This window comes from Ammospiza caudacuta, chromosome 3 (genome assembly GCF_027887145.1).
Source record: "Ammospiza caudacuta isolate bAmmCau1 chromosome 3, bAmmCau1.pri, whole genome shotgun sequence".
Lineage (NCBI taxonomy): Eukaryota > Metazoa > Chordata > Aves > Passeriformes > Passerellidae > Ammospiza > Ammospiza caudacuta.
The window spans coordinates 74,614,467-74,633,217 of NC_080595.1; the positions used below are offsets into that span (position 1 = coordinate 74,614,467).

Here is an 18,751-nt window from a genome sequence, read left to right on the forward strand (position 1 = left end):
GGATACTAATATTAACTTGCCTCAGGAATCTTGTGAAGAAAAAGCTGCATTTGTGAAGTACCAGTTACAGTAAGAATAACATAAAAACCCAAGAGAAAATAAACTAAAATATATTTTTATTCAGTGCTGCTTCTGAATGATTATTAAATAAAACCCAAGGCTACTTAGTGAATAAGGAAGATTATAAAAACTTTAAGAATTCAGGAAACACAATTCACTTTGCAGCATTATTCATTTTCTGCACTGAAAAAGGGTGGGGATCTGGTGGAAAAATAAAGTACTTATGTAAATGCTGAAATTAAACCTGTCCATGAATTTGTGTTTAAATTGACTTATTGCAGGCTCTGATTCAAAACTGCCTTATTGCTGTGGAATTGATATGGATTTCCATGGGTAGTTTCTCTGAGTGAAAAGTGAAGTCAAGAATGGTCTGGGGATGACCACGTATCTTGAGTTGTTCCCTTGCAACCTGGGCAAAGCAAAGTTTGCAGATGTACATTTACCTGGAATAATGCCCATAAGTTTCCTGTTTCTCATTTACCCCTCCAGGACTGATGAAGGCTTCATCATGCCAAGGAAAGCAGGGAGTTTTACCAGGAGCCTTTAAAATCTTTATAATAATGTCAGACCTTCTTGCCTGGCTGTGTCTCTGTATTTAAGTGTTTCTTTTTAATCTGATTTTAAATCCTGTCAGTCTAGTGAGCACTACTCAGGCAGGACTGAGCTGGCTCCTTGTAAGACAAAATGGGCCAGGACCTCAGCATGGCAGAAACAGGGGACACAACCCTTGTACTCTTTGTCTTTCCAGCAGGTTGAAACTGCCATGCTTGCCGTTGTCCCTCCAGTTAATTTGCTCACTAAGTGCCCAGATACTGATCTAGGCAATGGCATCCAATCCATTATGATCCCAGTTCAGAAGAAGAAAAGCAAATTCAGCCTCAGCCACACAGTACAGTATTTCTTGGAAGGACTGCCAATGCCAGGTGCTGATGGATTTATCTTGTTAGGCAGTAAAAGCCCTTTTCCTGGCACTGCTGACACAGAACAGAAGGATAATTTTGCCTTAAACTATTTAGCCATGAAGGTTAAACTTAACAGATAGATTAGGATTTATTGGTCACAAATATTAGAATAATTTGTTCTTAAGTATTTTAGTGACTCTGCAGCCAAAATTCCTCTGGGAAATGAATTTTCAGAAAGACTTGGAGTAGATCAGTGAAGTAGATCAGCAAATTGTTATAGATTATCCTTTCCAAAGCAAGAAGCAGGATAAAAGCAAGACAAACCTTGCATGAAAATTCAAGTGAAGCATTAGTGGCTGACAGTATGATCTCTTTTCACACTCCATTGATTTCAGCTCTGGCTTGAACTCTGTTAAACTTTAATGTCAATGTAAGTTACAAAGTTACTTGCTCTGACAAACTTACCTCTGGTCAAAACAACTTTCAACTGCAAAGAAACCCTAAACCTAAGAGGTCAACTCTGTTTTGGGGAAAGACTACAAAATTAGATCTGACCCCCTGAATGCAACAAGTTTGCCACTGATTCGAGGTACCGCACAACCTTATTACTTGCAGCTGGTGGAAGAATTTGCCTTTGCTCCCGTTTTTCATGGAAAAGTCCAGCAGGATGTCAGGCAGATGGGGGCAGCAGCACCTCAAGCTCTCAGCTTTACACCAGGCAAGCAAGAGCTACAGCCAGGGGAAATTTCTGTGTCCTGTCAACACAGAGCTTTTGCGTAGACTTCCATAAGCCAGGTTAAAACCACAGTGATCTCTTTGCCCTTTCAATGAAACCCTGTTTTTATTAATTATGTTATAAATCATAAACTCACTTTACTGTTTTACACTCCTTTGCATATCTTTATCATAGTATGTACTTGTTTCATAGCATGCCTGCGCCTTTCCAGAAATCTGTGAATCTGAAAAAAATTCCTTTTCACAGCAACTCACAAAACATTTTGAAATCTGAGATTTATTTCAAATTTTCCACAATATTTATGTTATTTGTCCCTTAAAAGCAATGTGTAATTCCAGACAAACTCACAACATTCAGTACACAAGAGGTACACTACTCAAAAGTAGTACTGGTCCTCAGAACCCAACTGTATGTATGAAATAACAGGTTTTTAGCACCTAAAAGTGAAATATTTGGGGAAAAGAAACTCACATTTGTAGCAAATGCAGTAGGGATCCCAGCCTATTGGGATCAGAGTGGCTTCTTGGCTTGCATCAAAACCTGAGCACAGAGAAACAAATGTGTCTGAAATGAACATGCAACTCTGTCTTACCGAGGTGTTATTTACTAATTGTGGCATCAGGATTGTAAAATTGCAGCAAATAACCTTGCTTAACCCCATCACTCTGCTATTGTCAGCACTTGGCACTTGTGAAATTCCTGTGTGCTTGAGCGTTTCTGCCCGCCTGCACTGCAGCTAGGGATAGCAAATAAAACCCTTGTGTCTGCTCAGCAGTTGGCAAAGTTTTATTTGCAATAATTCAGTCTGCATGAGTCAGCACTGCCTCCCTCCACAACATGGTCTGGCCTGTCTGGAAAGCTGCTTTCTCTATGGTTACATACATGTTCTGTAAATCTCAAAATAATTTCAGTGCGGTAGGCAAAGAAGCCTTTGCCACACTGAACAAATACAGTTCAGCTCCCCATCCCCTACTAAATAATATCAGTGCTTGGCAGGGAACAAAGTTGGGACATGAATATTTTATTTCATACAGCTATGAAGTAATAGAAAATCCTGCAAAATGAATACAGTAGCCATTTGTTATTTTAAAACCTGTGTGGGCTTCTAGTTCAGAAACCAAACCAACACCTCTAGAAGTTCTATTTTTGATGCAGTGTGTGCTTTGTGCCTTCTACACCTTTTTGATAAATTGTTACTCAGAATCTATATCAGAAATGCTGTCTTGTTCTTGTTCTGTTAGGCGTGGAAAGCAAATATTAACCTGTCCTTCTGTTTATCCTGTTCTGGTTTTTTGCCTCCATTTTTAAACAAAGATGTGGGTTAAAAGACAGTATCTAGCACTTACTCAGAAGAAGGAAAGCAATTGGCACTGCTGTAAATATGGAACCTCCAGCAGCACTGAGTGAGGGCTCACTGCTTATCTGTTTGCTGGAGAGCAAAAAGAGGAGGTGGAAAAGAAAATGTAGCATGAATAAGAGAGTTGAATCTAATAAAGGGGTGAGAGCTGTCACTCATCAGGTAGGTGTGGCTGTTCCTAAGTAGTTCTTTATAGCTGGGACAACAAGCTGGAGTCTCCAGATGAGGAAATGCCACTCACTAGGAAGCAAAATTAAACAGGTCACTACAGGAGGAATGTGTGCAGGTTGCTATTGAGCAATTACTGCTTTTTGACCACTCAGAAATAGTTGTCACTTTACGTCCCTTGGTCTCTGACCAGTGCACAAAGCATAACTTATTCTTGAAATTACTGATTTCTGGTGTACATTTGGTCCTGGTTTAACTTTATGTATTTTAAACATACATTTACAGGAAAATGTCTGTCATCAAGCTTTGACACTGCCTGGTCAGAGGGCTTGGACAGGGAGAATAAAGCATTCGCTTCTCTTCCTGCAGCAGAGCAAAGAAAATAAGCAATATTATGGAGCAAACTAAGAGCAGAGAAGAAGTCATGTTACCTTTTGCCACTCAGTTCAGGCTAAGCAATTTTATTAATGATTTTTTTGCTGTCAGTGGAGATCTTTCCTTATTACTCTAAAGATAGGAAAACTGCTTGTAACAGAAAACTGAGACAGAGTACAGATAATGGTCAAAAAGTAAAGCCTTAATGTGAAAGTTGAGTTGCTAGTAATAGGAATAGTTTCTCCATTATATCTCCTTATAGTTCTTCATTATATCTTGTTAGGTTTTGCTGTTGTGTGTTGGTTTTGACACAGACATGACAAGATCACAGAACCATAGGATGGGTTGAGTTTGACCTTAAAGGTCATCTAGCTCCAATCTCCCTGCCATGGGCAGGGACACCTCCCACTAGAAACCCAGGATAAAAAATGGTACCATAACAACCCTAGAGGATGAAACATTGCTTAGAGTAAACCTTACTTCTTTTCTGCTCCTCCCACACTTTTCATCTTAATTGGTCTCCTCTGAGTAGCTGTTGTGCTGCAAGCCTGCCCCTATGTCTGGAACAAGCCTCTATCTTATCATGCCTTTGGTTTCTCCTCCTTTCAGCTCCCTTTTCTATTATCAGTTATTATTAAACAATTTCTCTTACTTTAATGAATTTTTGGAACAAACTAAGTTATTCCTGCAGTTTAAAGTTTCTTTGCTACTGTCTACTCCTTGCTAGAAGGGTACTGTCAGCAGAAGGGACTTTTATTTCATCTGGTATTTGACACCAGCCCCCAAAACCACATGTTGAAGCTTGTAAAAAGCACTTTTTCCAAACCTGGAGATGCCCAAAGGCAGTATCTGCAACAGTGCCTGTAGAAACTCCACCTTCATAAAAGCAGTGTTTTTCTTTTGAACATGCTTTGCAGTAGTCAAACTCTGAGTGGAAACAAATTTCATTCTCCATTTTAAAGATGTAATACTAGTTTGTGCCTTGGTCATTACTAATAAAACATCTCTGTAAGACTCTTAGGTTGAGTAAGAGTTCAGCTTTACTTCAAGGATGCATTTTTTCATAGCTGACACTAAACACTGTATGTCTACATACTCTATTTCCAAGGAAGAGTGGAGGGGCTGCTGCATTCAAATGTGTCTACACTACAGGTTGTGAGTCTTCCTCCTCTTCCTGATAATTAACTAATCTTACAGATATCTATTTTTCTAGTATCTCTGATCAGCTCCAGTTCATTGTAATAATGCAGATGCATTGAATTTGTGTAGAATCAGAACACATAAAGCCTTGATGTGCTACTTTTTTATACCAGGTTATCTTGCTAGGGAGTCAGCTGAATTTTTAATTCCCTACAACTCCTCCCTCCCCAGGCAACAGGTCAAAAGAGGTGATTCTAAGACCCCACTGGGTGTCCAGCTCTGGGGCTTTAAGCACAAGAAAGACGTGGTCCTGTTAGAGTGGGTCCAGTTTGGGCCATGAAGATGCTCAGAGGGCTGGAGCACCTCTGGTAAGAAGCAAGGCTGAGAGAGTTGGGATTGTTCAGCCCAAAGAAGAAAAGGCTCCAGGGAAACCTTATTGTGGCCTTTCTGTACTTAAAGGGGCCTGAGAGAGAGATGGGCAGAGGAATTTTCAGTGGGCCTGTTTCAGTGGGAGAGGGGGTAATGATTTTAAACTGAAAGAGGGTCGATTTAGATTAGATATAAGGAAGGAAATTTTTTTACAATGAAGGGGGTTAAACACTGTCAGGGAGGTTGTTGGTGCTCCATCTCTGCAAATATTCAAGACCAGGTTGGACCAGGCTCAGAGCAACCTGATCTAGTTGAACATATCCCTGCTTATTACAGGGGGTTTGGACTGGGTAACCCTTAAAGGTCCTTTCCAACTCAAACTATGCTACCATTCTGTGATTTTCCTGGCTTCAGTTTTGTCTCAAAGGAGGTGTGTAGTTACTCCAACCGACGTACATTGCTGCTTTCCTATAGGGATCTCACATTTAATAAAGCAGATGGGTCATTCCCCATCTGTCATATTTACAGAATCAAATATCCCAACATCCTTTATACAATTCCTGCTTTATGTACTTTGTGACCTCTAAGCCAGTGGTTAAGCACAGACGTGGCCCAAGTTCATTTTTGTGTGGGATGTGTCAGTAACATCAGTTACAGAAGAAAGGAACCGTGAGGTTCTTTGAAAAGTCACTAGTCCAATGTTCAAGGCACAATCAACTGTATTTATCAAACTCCTCCAACATCTGCCTAACCTGTTCTTAGAGACTTTCCTTCACAGATTTTTACATTGCTCTTCCCAATCCTTAACCACTGTAATCAGTAACATGATCGATTTTGTCTTACGAGAAGAAACGTGTTTATCTGGTTTATTGTTATCTTAATCCTCTCTACAATAGTGTTTCTGTTATGCCTGGTGCAAGCCCTTGTCTCCAGTCCAGAGCAGGCTGGAGGTGTTGCCAACACAACAAAGTCACATTTACAACTGTATCGCTATAATGTGTACTAAACAGATTAAAGGCTGTGCATTAAGAGGTGTTTTAAAGTAATTCAAGTGAAAAGTGTCAGATGAGAGACTTTTTAATTGGCCTTCAGAGAAGCCTGTTCTTGACCCAGGGCTGCTTTGTTATCCCAAATAATTGTTTGAAGCACTGCTTATGAAATCTGCAGTTGACTTCAAAACAGCCCAGGGCCACCTGGGCCCCTTGAATAACACATGTTTTAATCCACCTACACAGCAACTATCTGTGCATCAAAGCCGAGGTTGCTGTCTGTTCACAGGGTAAAAATACAAAGCATGTTTTTGGGCCGGGTGTGAGAGAGGAGAATGCTGTATCTTCAAAAGCAGTGAATCAGATGAGGGCTGAGGAGGTCACAAGGGGTAAATGCCTGATGTGCAATGTGGCAGCTGCAGCAGCAAATGCAGACATCAGGTGTGCAAGCACAAATCCTGCCCGTGCTAAGTGCTAGGATGTGGCCACAGCCATTGCATGGCGCAGGAACGTGACTCTTCTGGAATCACCGTGAATGATAAAAGGTGTAACCATCTGGAAAGGCTCATTAGGAACCCAGAAGAATGAGTCAGTGGAAAAATCTGGGCTGTACGAAGGTGATAGGTAATTATCTACCCAGCAAAAGCACGGCAGAAAGGCGCTGTAATAGTCTGTGCACGGCAAGATCCCCTCACTGAAGAAGGAAAACGTTTGGTGGTTAAAAATCATGACATTTTCGACGTGCTGCCTTCCTACAGGGTTCTTTAATTTTTGGAAAGATAAACCCCTGAAACCCTACGTGTTTCAGTCCCCGAGCAGTGCCTGGCGTGAGCCCAATTCAGCTGCTGGAGCAGCCCCCTCCGCGCCGCTGTGGGGTCTCAGCGGGACACGCTTCATTCCCATGGAAAAGCACCAAGGGTGCTCTTACCTGCTCCCAGGGGGAAGAATTAGCTTAATCTGGGAGCTTTGCCCGGGCAGAACAGAGACCACGGCTTTTCAGCTTCTAGTAGAGATAGGGCTGGGATACAGCCGGAAAGCTAAAGCAAAGGTAACCTATGGAGCAGATGAGGAGGGAGCGGGTAGAATCGAGTGAGACAGAGATGAGCAAGGACGGGGTAAATCCTCTGTCTTCTCTTTAAACAGTAGCTGTTACCGCATAGCAAAGGCACCGACAAGCTCGGTGCGACATCCCCGGATCGCGGCACTGTTTGGCGAGCATGGCCCAGACCCAGGGGCTGCACTGCCGGACACAGCGACCCCTCCATGGGGCTCCGAGAGCCCCGTCCCGGCAGCGGCGGAGCCCGGCCTCGGGCAGCGCCCGCCCCCGCTTCCTCCCCCGCCCCCGCCGCCATGTTGTGGGGCCGAGCGCCGCGGGAGGCGCAGGGGCCGCGGCCCGGCGGAGCCGCCGCTCGGGGCAGCGCAACAGGTACCGGCGGGCCGCGGGCGTTACGGGCTCCACTGCCTTGAGCCGCTTTACTTGTCTTTTATTCTTTAGCTGAGTCTGGGCTCTTTTTTTTCTTTTTTTTTTTTTTTTTCTTTATTTCTTTTTAGGCAGGCTTTTTTCTTTCTTTTTTTAAATTTTTTTTTCTCTCCTCTTTTTTTTTTTGGGTGGGGGTGGTGTCTGGGGCTTTGGCGGCGGCGGCTCCCACTGCCGGCGCCGCCGCTGCTCGCCCGCGCTCCCTCAGCGCGCTGCGAGCGGAGCGATCGCGGTGCCCGTGCCCAGAGAGCTCCCGGAGCGCCCGGGGGAGCCCCTGCCGAGGTGAGGTGACTCGGACGCGGTTGTAGAGCCCCGCTCCTTGTGGTGGTGATTTTGTTCCATCTGGTTAGCTGTGAAAACGCGGGGTTTGGAGAAACCCAGCTGGTTTCTGCAGTTAAAGTTTGTAAACTGCTCTGTCTGTTAATAGACTGGCTTTTCTCGGTCTCGACTTCTCACCGCGGCGTGTCGTAATTCAGAGAATAAAATGAGGCTGAGGTACGTGATTCGGTTTCCTAAACATTAAGGTACCATTTTGAATACAGTAAATGGTTTTCGGGCCAGCTGGGGCTTTGACATCTGTCACATCGCAGAACTCGAAAGTAGATCGTGCTTTAAGATAGTGCCTGCGTTCTCTGAAGTTATTCTTGCAGCGGTTCTCTTAAACACCAGTCGGAAATTCCCCATCTAAAACACGGGAATGAGAAGTCTCAAGCTTCTTTGCCCTTGTGTCCAGGCTGCCCTCTGTTGTGCGTTGCTCCTTTGGGAAAATGATGTTTTCTGAGCTGTTGGTGCTGGCCTGTGGTGGCCGGAGTGTGCACAGGAAGGCTCGGGGTGTGTGTGAAGAATGTGCTGTGTGTGGGTAACATCGGTGCTGCATAAACTGTTGCCTGCTCTCAAGAACTTCTAATAATTCATCTGAAATTGGCTTGTAACAAATATCTATATCCGCTGATGCGACGGTGACATGTAGAAGTAACAAGCGCTAGGAACTAGTTGGATAAGCAGCTAACTGGGCTTCGTTCTGCTCCCAAATCTGGTTCATTTTTGTTACCTTGTTTCCACTCTACCTCCCCTGTTTTGTTTGTGTGTATTTTTTCAGTCTGACTCATCTGGGAGGGGCATTCACACCCCCATACCTCTGAGTACTCAGAGAAACCTTAACTCAGACTCTGGGCTCCCTGTGATGTGAAGAGAACTGTGTGATGCCTGCAGACATGGATTTAGGCTGCTCTGTGCTCTCTGTTGAACAGAATTTTTTTGTTAAGATTAGCCTCCTAACTCAGATGCCTAAATTAGATCAAGTGAATATGCTTATCCTTTTAATTACTATCCTGAGGGAATTGCATTTACTTTTTTTCTCCTCCATCTGTACAAGATCTGGGGTACAGGATGAATCCCTGGCTGAGTTGTAGCTGTCAGTGTAATAGAAACCAAGAGGATGATGTTCCTATAGCAGTAACAATAGCAAAATGGGGTACCTATGGTCTGTTTGTGCTAATCATAAAAATAATGGGGTTATCTACCCCATTAGGTGCTGGTCAAAGCACCAAAGCTTTATGGATACTTATTTTTTTAACCATTCTTTTAACCATAGACAGAATGAGATAGATCAGGGCAAAAGTGAGCGTGGATGATTTTGAACTGTGTTTTTGAGAAGGCTTTATTTATTTATTGAGACTCAGGTATTAGAGTGATTTGTACCACAGCAGTACTTACAGTAAAGTTTTTTAACAGGTATTTCTGTTGTAGTCTGTAATGTTGAAAAGTGAATTAATTTCACGGCATAGGAAAGTAGCAAGCTATGAAAAATGAAGCTAAGTCTGTAGGTGATAGTATTTCTTCAATAGCTGGTGAGGAAAATGAGGCAGCATTTGGAAAGGGAAAGGTGATGTGCATGCTTTGCTTGGGGTGTTATCAGAAACCTTCACAGCCTTTGAGAATAGGCATCTGTCAGGAAAGTACTGTGGGTTTAGTTCCTGAAAGGCAATGTAGTCCAGATTAGTTCCTGTCACAAATTGAGACAGATGTCTCTGGTCTGAGAGATAATTTACTTGCAGACTTTTAACTAACAGGTTATCTACTATTGCCTCAAAAGATTTAATTTGATTAGCATGCAAAATATGTGAAAAAAATAGTTTAATGAGATTTTTCTTTAAAGCCAGAGCTGTTCTCTTTACCTTTTTAAAAACTGGTTCAAAAATTGGATGTCTTTATTTGTAATGTTAATTTCTAGCCTATTTTCACTTGAAAGGAAATACCTCCACTATCTCAGTTTTTAAAAAGCTTTTAACTGCTTCAATTTGTTTTTATTTACCTCAAATGTAGTTACAGAACAATATTGTTTTGAAGGGACTTCTGGAGATCATCTGGTCCAACCCTATGAAAAGCATGGTCAGGTCAGGTCACTCAGAGCCATGTCTGGTTGTATTGGGATTATCTCTGAGGGTGGAGATCCCAAAAACTCACTGGACAGCCCTCTCCAGTTTGGTACCTACCCTGGCTCAAGGTGCATCCCATCCCCTTGCCCAGGCTGCCAGGGAAGGTATTAAACAATACTGGCCATGGTGGCAGCTCCTGGGGAGCATCACGGGTTCCAGCCAGATGGATTTGGGACTACTGAGCACAGCCCTTGCAGTCTGCTGGTCAGGCAGGTTTTCCACCCACTTTACAGTCAGCTTTTTCAAACTATATTCCACCAGTTTGGCTGTAAGAACACTGTGGGAGATCTTGTTCAAAGCCTTTGTGGTGTCAAAACAAGCTGCTGTGCCCTTGTTCACAGGGCCAATCATCTCAAAGATGAGATGTGTCAGGTGTGGTTGGTCCTCGATAGCCACATGCCATTTCCCTTCACTTTTTTCTTCTTCAAGCATCTGTAGGTGGGTCCTAAGGTGATTTGCTCCATAATCTTTCTAGGGACTGAAGTGAGACTTAGCTGCCTTCAGTTTGCCTTTTTCCAGTCACCAGGATCCTTGACCAGTCACCAAGACCCCCCAAAAATAACAGAGTTTAGTCTTACAGTGACATTAGCCAGTGTTCCTGGCAGCACTGGGGCTATGATTTGTGCCATATGCACATGTATGCAAATGCTTTATTTACATGTTTTAAAATTATTTTGACTTTCAAAAGCTGCTTTCAGTCCAGTGCGATGTTAAATCTTTTGCTAAAGGATATTAGATGATGGATCCTGCCATGTTTTTAAGTTTTGGGATGAACCTTGGTGTAGTTGTTCTGTGAAAATCATGAGAGCAGCAGTTGGCTGACAGAGTTTGGGGTGTTGCTTGGATTAGAAGGTTTGTTTTATGTGGCTGAATGATTGGGAAAGTCAGTTACCCTTCTTAGGCTTTTTTTGTCTTAAGTGATGATTGGTGGTTATAAAGATAACAAAGAGTTGTAGAGTCCTCTTCATTTTATGAGGGACTGACCTATTTCAAGCACTATCACTTGTCAGGAAAACAACACAAAGTATACTTTGAGGTTCAGAGGTTGAGCCTAGATATGGGGTGGAATAGGGTAGTTACTGTATTCCTCTTACCTTTAAAAACATACTATCACTCTTTAACTTCACCTTTTAAAATTGCATTTTTCCTATGTGCCCTGGTTGGTGATAGATGACACATCAGACTATTTTGAAGGAAACACTCCTGTTAGAGTGCCTGGTTGGATTTCTGGAAGGGCTAAGCAGCTGTTCTAAGTGATCCTGAAATTTTCAAATGCTTAGTTGCAAATATTACAGGTAGCTGAATTCCCTTTGGTATTCTGTGTCTGACTCCTGATCAGTATAAACTTGGAGATTTATGTCTATGTGTAAGTTCAAGTTCCTTCCAGTGACAGACCAATGTAAGCCAAAATTTTAAGCCAGCAGTGAGCAGTGAAACCTTGTTTTCTGTGGCATTAGCTGTCTGAGTTTGATCAGATGTGAGCCTGTGTTGAATTTTTTCTTGTGGTCAGTATATTTAGAGCAGCCTTCAGCCATGTGGATCCTCTGGTGTCTAATATAGGCCCTCAAACATACTGCAGTCTTTCTCTCCCTTGAGGGTACTAAATTTGGTTGTGCCTTCTCTGTCTGGTTGCCTGCTTTTCATGAATATTATATTCAGTGAAGATCATTGCAAAGGACACTCTTCTGTTAAGCTTGGTTCATGTTGGTGACGGGGTTCATCAGAGTAGTTTACTCATGTCTAATCTCTGAGAAAGGCAAGCTAAGAATTCAGGCATCCTGGTTGCTTGGTTACTGTAATGCTGCTGCTTTCATTAATTCACTTGTCTATCAGGATGGTGGTTTTGGGGGTGTTTTTTTGGTTGTTTTTTTTTTTTTTATTTTATTCAAGGATAAGTCTTTAGAAACAAACAGGAGACTATTTCATGAGGAATTCTTTGTTCTTCTTACTTCTATGTATACATTGTTTTATTGCCCTTTGCAAGATGGCAACTCACAAGATGTAGTAACTCATTTTTCTGGTATAGTTGTGCCATCAGCACCAAATGTTGTAAAGGTGAGGATTAGGTCACATAAAAATTATATAGTAAAAATGGAGCTGGTGAAATGTCATTTTTCTTCAAATTGAGAGTATTTAGAACTCAGTATAGGAACAGAGCCTGCCCATGTTGGTTACTTGGATCCTAGAGTTAAAACAATGGATTGAACATTAATATATAGGTGAGCGCAGTGTTGTGTAACTCTTATTTTCAGAACAACACGTGAAATTCAAATGATGTAACATGATGACAGTAGCAGCACAAAGCATTGGAGTTACCTAATAGAGGGCAAGTATCTGAGAACTATTTTTAAACATTTTGGCAGTACAGATAGTTGAAAAGGTGTGGTTGATCCAGAAAAGTCACAGCTTCCTTGGAACAGCGATTCTGAGAGCAGCCAGCTTGACTTGAGATACTTTGATATGGGATGTTGCTGCTTCAGAAGTAGCAGATAATAATTCTGAGCTGGGTTTACTAGTGAAAATGTTCAAGGCTGATGCAAGTGGAGCTTGTGAAATGCTGTGGCATCTGCAGTCAGTGATTCAACAGCATACACATGAAGTAAGGGAAGAACAGGAAATGGGAGTTAACTTTTCTTTGTTTCTAAAAATATTACAATTGGAATGTGGAAAAAAATTACCTATTATGGCTATACTAATAAATGCATCAAAAAATCAGGGCACATTTAAATAATACTTTGGTCTTATCTTTCAAAGGTCAACAATTTTACTAGTCAAAAGCTAAAACTTTTTAGCTTTTTTCACTACACTTTTACGACTTTAGGTAGGACCTGTGTCTTTCTAACTGGGATACATTTGCCCCTCAGGATTTTACATGATATTCAGATGTTTGTTTAACATGGGTGACAATTGATTCCCTAAGTTCATGAAATTCAATTTGGTGGTCAGAACATTATTACTGCATGCTCTAGAGCTCTGTGCTAAAGGTTTAAGAGACCACATTTCAGCTGGGTGATTTGAAGAACTGATCTTGATAATATGAGCGTGGATGTGACTTGTGGATGGGAGTGGGCTCAGAGGCAGGAGTCTTCAGCTGGGGCAGGTGGGAGGTGCTGTGCCACACTGCCTGTGTGCTGGGTCTTACTGTGCTGGTCCCAGAGCCCCTGTGCTGGGGGGATCTCCATGACACCCACACTTTTCTGTGTCACTTTAGGGAATGCGTTTTTACCCATCCATGATCCAACTAAAATACTCCTACCTAGTTATTTTTTCCTGGTTTTACTGGCATATGCTAATCTTTGCTTCTTCTCCCACAAGGTTTCCCTGGGTTTTGATACATCAGAGATAAACACCATTTCTGTGCTTTGAAGGCTTCTTGTGGCCTTTTTCCTCTCTGCTTGTCATCTCATTCAGTTTTGAGAAGTTAAACCTGGTGGTTTTGTGCACCTGTCCAGCTTGAAAGCAGATACCTAAACTGTAAATCCTGTCTCACCGAATGTTTTACTTTCATTAGATAGTCAGATTGTTCTCTGCTGAGCACAGGAGTGCTCACGTATCTTTGGTTTCATGCTTTGCTATAGCAGCCCATTAGATGTTCTGTTTGTTTTGCACTGTTATCTGTGTCTGAAAGCTGAGCAGCAAGTTAAGCAGCATCTCTTCTATAATAAGAAGAAAATAACATTATGAATTCTTCTGTTAGTTTTTTTTTCTCTGTTAGAATTTTGCTTGTGCTTCTGATGGAAGGACAGGAGTGGGCTTAAAATTTTCCTCTAAGGTGGCAAGATTTTAAATGAATAAGCTTAAAAGTAATATGCTCTCATGTTTCCAGTCATGGTTGAAGTAAGAAAACAATGTAAAGAAGACAACTCCTCAAATACTTTTGTCTTGCCCAAGTCCACATTGACATAAATTAGGAGTTACAGTGTGAAAGTGGAGAACTGCAAGTTTTAAGGTGTGTGGACCTCACCAAACAGCATTTAAGGGTGCTTGCACAAAGCTTGCAAATTATTACATGTGAGAATTGATGTGTTTTAAAACAGAATTTTAAAAAAAGGCATATGGAGTGTGGAGTCATGTGAATTGGAAAGTAGGAAGCATTAAAAACCCAAAAAAACACAAGAGTATTTTAAGTTACCACCCCTTGAGGAGCAAGCATATCTCACTCAGCTCTCTGGAAAGGTTACAGTATGCAGCCTAGAGTTGCTTCTTCAAGGTAGAAGCTCAGAGCCTTTAAAAAAAAATTTTATAAATAGTATACCCTCTACTTCTTGGTTTTTTGGTTTTTTTTTTTCATTTCCTTTCTAGGCAAAGCAAGCAGAGGTGGTGATGTCTGTCTGGGATCAGGTGAGTGAATATATTCTCCCAGGGCGTGACAGAGTTGGGTTCAATTTCCATCTTTTCCTGAGGAAGTTTGTGTCTCCTGGGAGAAGGGCCAGGGAATTAAATAGTGAGCTTCCTGAAGTGGTATTCTCATTCTCTCCCTCAGAACAATTTCTTCCTTGCAAAGAAGGTTTGAAGCTGGAGGGACACAGAGAGGGACCTGCAGGTCTCTGCCTTAGTGTAGAGAATTAAAAATAAAATGGGAGAAATCTTCTCCTAGAAAGGAGGAAAGAAAGATCAGTTTTAATCTCCAGAAAGAGAGGAGAGAGCTGAACTGTGTCTTGGCACTTTGAATGGGTGCTTTCACAGCTGAGCAGCTGTGTGAGAAACAGAGCCCAGCAATAGTGGCCACACAATTCTGGTTTTTGAACAGAAAGAAAGATCCTTGTGTTTTGGATGGTCAGTAAGTTCAGAAAGCATATTAGTCAAGCAAGGTGGGTAGAAAGGTATTTGTCAGAAAAATACTTTTTGTGTTCTGTCTGGATCACAGAATCACTGGGTTGGAAGCAACCTTCAAGGTCATTGAGTCCAACCCAGCCCTAACACCTCAATTAAGCTGTGGCACCAAATGCCACATCCAGTCTTTTTTTAAACACATCCAGGGATAGTGACTCCACCAACTCCCTGGGCAGGCCATTCCAGAACTTTATCACTCTTTCCATAAAAAACTTTTCCCTAATATCCAACTTGTATTTCCCTTGGCACAGCTTGAGACTTTGTCCTCTGGTTCTGCCAATTGCTGCCTGGAGAAGGAGACCAACCCCACCTGACTACAGCCACCTTTCAGGTGGTTGTAGAGTGATAAGGTCACCCCTGAGTCTCCTTTTCCCCAGGCTGAGCACCCCCAGCTCCCTCAGTCGTTCCTCACAGGGTTTGTGTTCCCAGCCCCTCACCAGCCTTGTTGCCCCCTCTGGACACGCTCTCTGTTGGGTAGGAAGTTTCTGTTTCACAATGAAGAAGGAAGGGACTTCACACCCTAGGGTTAAGAAATAAAATGTTTAGCACTTTTTTTTTTTTTTTTTAATATCAAAATATTAACTGAGGCTCTCAGTACTGTTATCTACAGTAGCAGGGGGAGCAGGAAGAGCCAGCAATGTGCTGCCCACAGTCAACTCCTCCGTTCTGTCACTGATGTCATTCATCTGTTATCAGAGTGGGTGGACTTTGTAAGCTGGCCACAGTGCATTTTGAAAAGGCCATGTGGCTGTGTATAACTGTACTGTATAAAGGAGATAAATGCTTGGCCTGCCACAATGTTGAGATGTTTTTCTTTTTTTTTTTTTAATCAGTAAACTCTCATACCAGTATGTCTTGAACAAAAAGACAAAAAGAAGTTACAGTCTTTGCTGTTTCGTAATGCCTTACTAATGCTTCTTATTCTCTCTTATTCTTCTGTTTTTAAGAGAGTACTCCAAAAAAAGCAGCAAACAACTACATGGGCTATTACAGTGTCACTGCTTTGGAAATATAATGAGTTGTCTTTGTGTTGTCCAGGTCTACAGGTGTTGCAAAGAGTAAATCAGGTAGTTAGTGCTGCAGTCTCTGTCCTTGCTAATTGGCTCTTGCAGCAAAATTCTGCAATACATCATCCTCCTGCCACAGAGAGAAGGAAAAGAGCAATAATGTGACCACACATGCTGCTTCCATGGGGTTTGCTTTCTTCCAGACAGAGCCTGGTGCACCAGACCTTCATTCGTACTAAAGCTATGTGGCTGTGGTTCTTCTGAGAAATGTTTTGGAAAAAAAATTGATTCAAGTATAAATATTAACAAAGATTGTGGTAAGGCTGCCCTTCATAAAATGGCAATATGCCTATGATAGGGAAAACAAAAGGCTTTTATTCCTTTCTCCTGCAGTCTGCCCAGCTCTAATGTTTTCTGATGCTTTCAGCATGGTCCTGACATGCCCCCTGCTTCTTGCAATCTCCTCATTTCTTTTCTCCACTTGTATCAACTATAATGAACACTGAGAGAGGGAACAGAAATTGCAGTCTGGCAGGCCAGTTTGTGAAAACAATTAGTGCTTTAAAGATTTGGGCTAGTCAGATGGCTTGTTTACAAGAACTTGCTGTTCTGCTGTTTAAATGTGAGATCCAAGTTTTCCTGTTTTCACCCTAAATGGCAGCAGGGCTTAATGTTATCTACAGTGTTTGTAAGGATGTTTGATCCTGTTGTTACACCATGGATTTTGTACTGTCTGCCACGGTTTCTTACAACTGATGACTGAGTTCACCAAGCACATCTTCTAGAGCATTTTGCAGAAACAACTTTCTGTGAAATGCTCTGGTGGCAATGTCCATAATTTTATCCATATCATCTGTTTGGGACACTGGTTATAATATTTTCTTGATTCTTATTTTCTTTCTTCAGTGAATGTTTCTGTATGACATTGTGTAAAAAGCATCCTTGGAAGTGTACAGCTTTCACCTCCATCGATGATTAAAAGTTACCAGAATCTATCTAAAAAAGTCTAAGTTTGTCTTAAAGTGAGAATATTTTGCTGTGATTCCTATTGGAAAAAGAAGTGGTTCACATTTGTGTCCTAAAGGCTTAAGGTGCTTTTACACTTTTGTAATCTTTATAGATGGTGACTGCAGCAACTTTATTTACAATTTGTGAAAATAAGCTGCTTTTAGCTTTGATATGTGCATGATCTCCAAGCCTTTGGGATGTGCTGGAGAAATACAGAAGGCAGAATACTTGTTGAGGGCAAGCTCCATTCATTGAGAAGGATTGTTCTCCCAGACTTTTGAAAAATGTGCATAGATTTCAAGTTTACTGGGTTGTTTCCTCCTTCTTTAAAAAAAATTGAGGGGAAATTATACTGCAGCAATACTTGTATTCTTCCTTTTTTCACTTCTTGGTACAATCTGTCACTGTAGAAGTATCTGTGCTTGGTGTAGTCCTGGTGTCTGAATGATGTCATAAGACTGTGTTCCCAATGTTGGTGAGATACAAAACCCCCTGCAAAAGTCCCATTTATGATTTTTGGTTGCTTCTGTAAGATTATAGTTTTCTCTCTTTAGGGGTTACTGTTGGAGGGTTTGATTCTCTTCAAGTTTAGTGTTTATTTGAAATACCACAAGGTCTACATATAGACATAATAGTGAGGCAACAGAGCTAAATCATGATTTAATCACATCACAGTGCTGTAATGTACTCTCAGTACAGACCCATTGGGCACTTTCCTGGTTTTGGACCTTGGATGTTGGTTCATCTACATGGCAATGCCCAGCACAGATTTACCAGGCTGGTTCAGCCCAGGCTTGGGGAATTTTCAGGCACACTGAAAAATCCCATGTTGATAATTTGGGCAGGGATGCTCATTGTTTTTGCTGATGAAAATGAACCAGCAACACGTGTCCTCCATAGATGCAGGGCCTTCATAAATAGGAATGACCTTCACCAAGCAAAAGTGACATCCAAGTCCTCAAAAGTTTTCAGTTGAGATTGATTTTAAAATGTGGTATAGTTATGACTCTAGGGACATTAAAATGAGGAGAAGGGGTTTCCCCATTTGGTGTGCATGAAGCTGTCTGGGTTACTTCTCCCACTCATGTGCTCAGCAGTGGAGGATTTTGAAAGCTGTCTACACAAGCCATTTCAGCAAAACCAATGCAAAATGCTACTGTATAACTGTGAGTTATATGAAGTATTTTTAAAGTATATCTTAAGATCTGGGGCTTTAAGAGTTAATCAGTTTACTGTCAAGACTTGTATCGTCTGATAATTATCTGACTTGTGTTGGGAGGCCTCCCCTCAAGTACTGTGTCCAGTTTTTGGCACCACAGTGTAAGAATCATATAAAAATACCAGAATATGTCCAAAGGAGAGAAACAAGGATGGTGAAAGGACTAGAGGGCAAGACTTTTGAGGAACAGCTGAGGATGTGAGGTTTGTTCAGTTTGGAGAGGAGACTGAGGGGGGACCCCATTGCTGACTATCCCTTCCTCATGACGGGAGCAGCAAGGGAAGTGCTGGTCTCTCCTGGTAGCAGGGCACGAGGGAATGGCTTAAAGCCATATCAGAGCACATTGAAATTGGATAGAGGAAAAGTTCTCCACAGAGGGGGCCAACATGCCAGGGAGCTCCCCTGGGATGGGGTCGTGGCCCCAGCTGGTGTTCATGGAGTATTGGTCAGTGCCCTTTACCTAGGCAGGTTCACTTTTAGGGTGTCTTGTGTGGAGTCTGAAGTTGGACTCAATGATCCTCTTGTGTCCCTTCAACTTGGGATAGTCTATGTTTTTGTGATTACTCCTTTAAAAAAAAACCCAAAACCTAAAAGATGGCTGAAATTAAGAGAGTAAAATGAGTTGGAGCAAAGATCAAATATGTAGCCCTTAACCAGTAAGATTAAATATGGA

General features: G+C 41.9%; 1 protein-coding gene across 3 annotated transcripts in view; it reads left to right on the plus strand.

Moving 5' to 3' along the window:
- Positions 1–7,460: 7,460 nt before the first annotated feature.
- ITSN2 (intersectin 2) overlaps positions 7,461–18,751 on the plus strand; it is an 80,217-nt gene continuing 68,926 nt past the window's right edge. The window contains exon 1 of one of the 3 annotated variants that reach the window (XM_058802394.1): positions 7,461–7,522. The gene's annotated coding sequence lies outside the window, so the exon portion shown is untranslated. The remainder of the gene's footprint in view (positions 7,523–18,751) is intronic. The other 2 variants (XM_058802392.1, XM_058802393.1) reach the window with 2 other exon arrangements.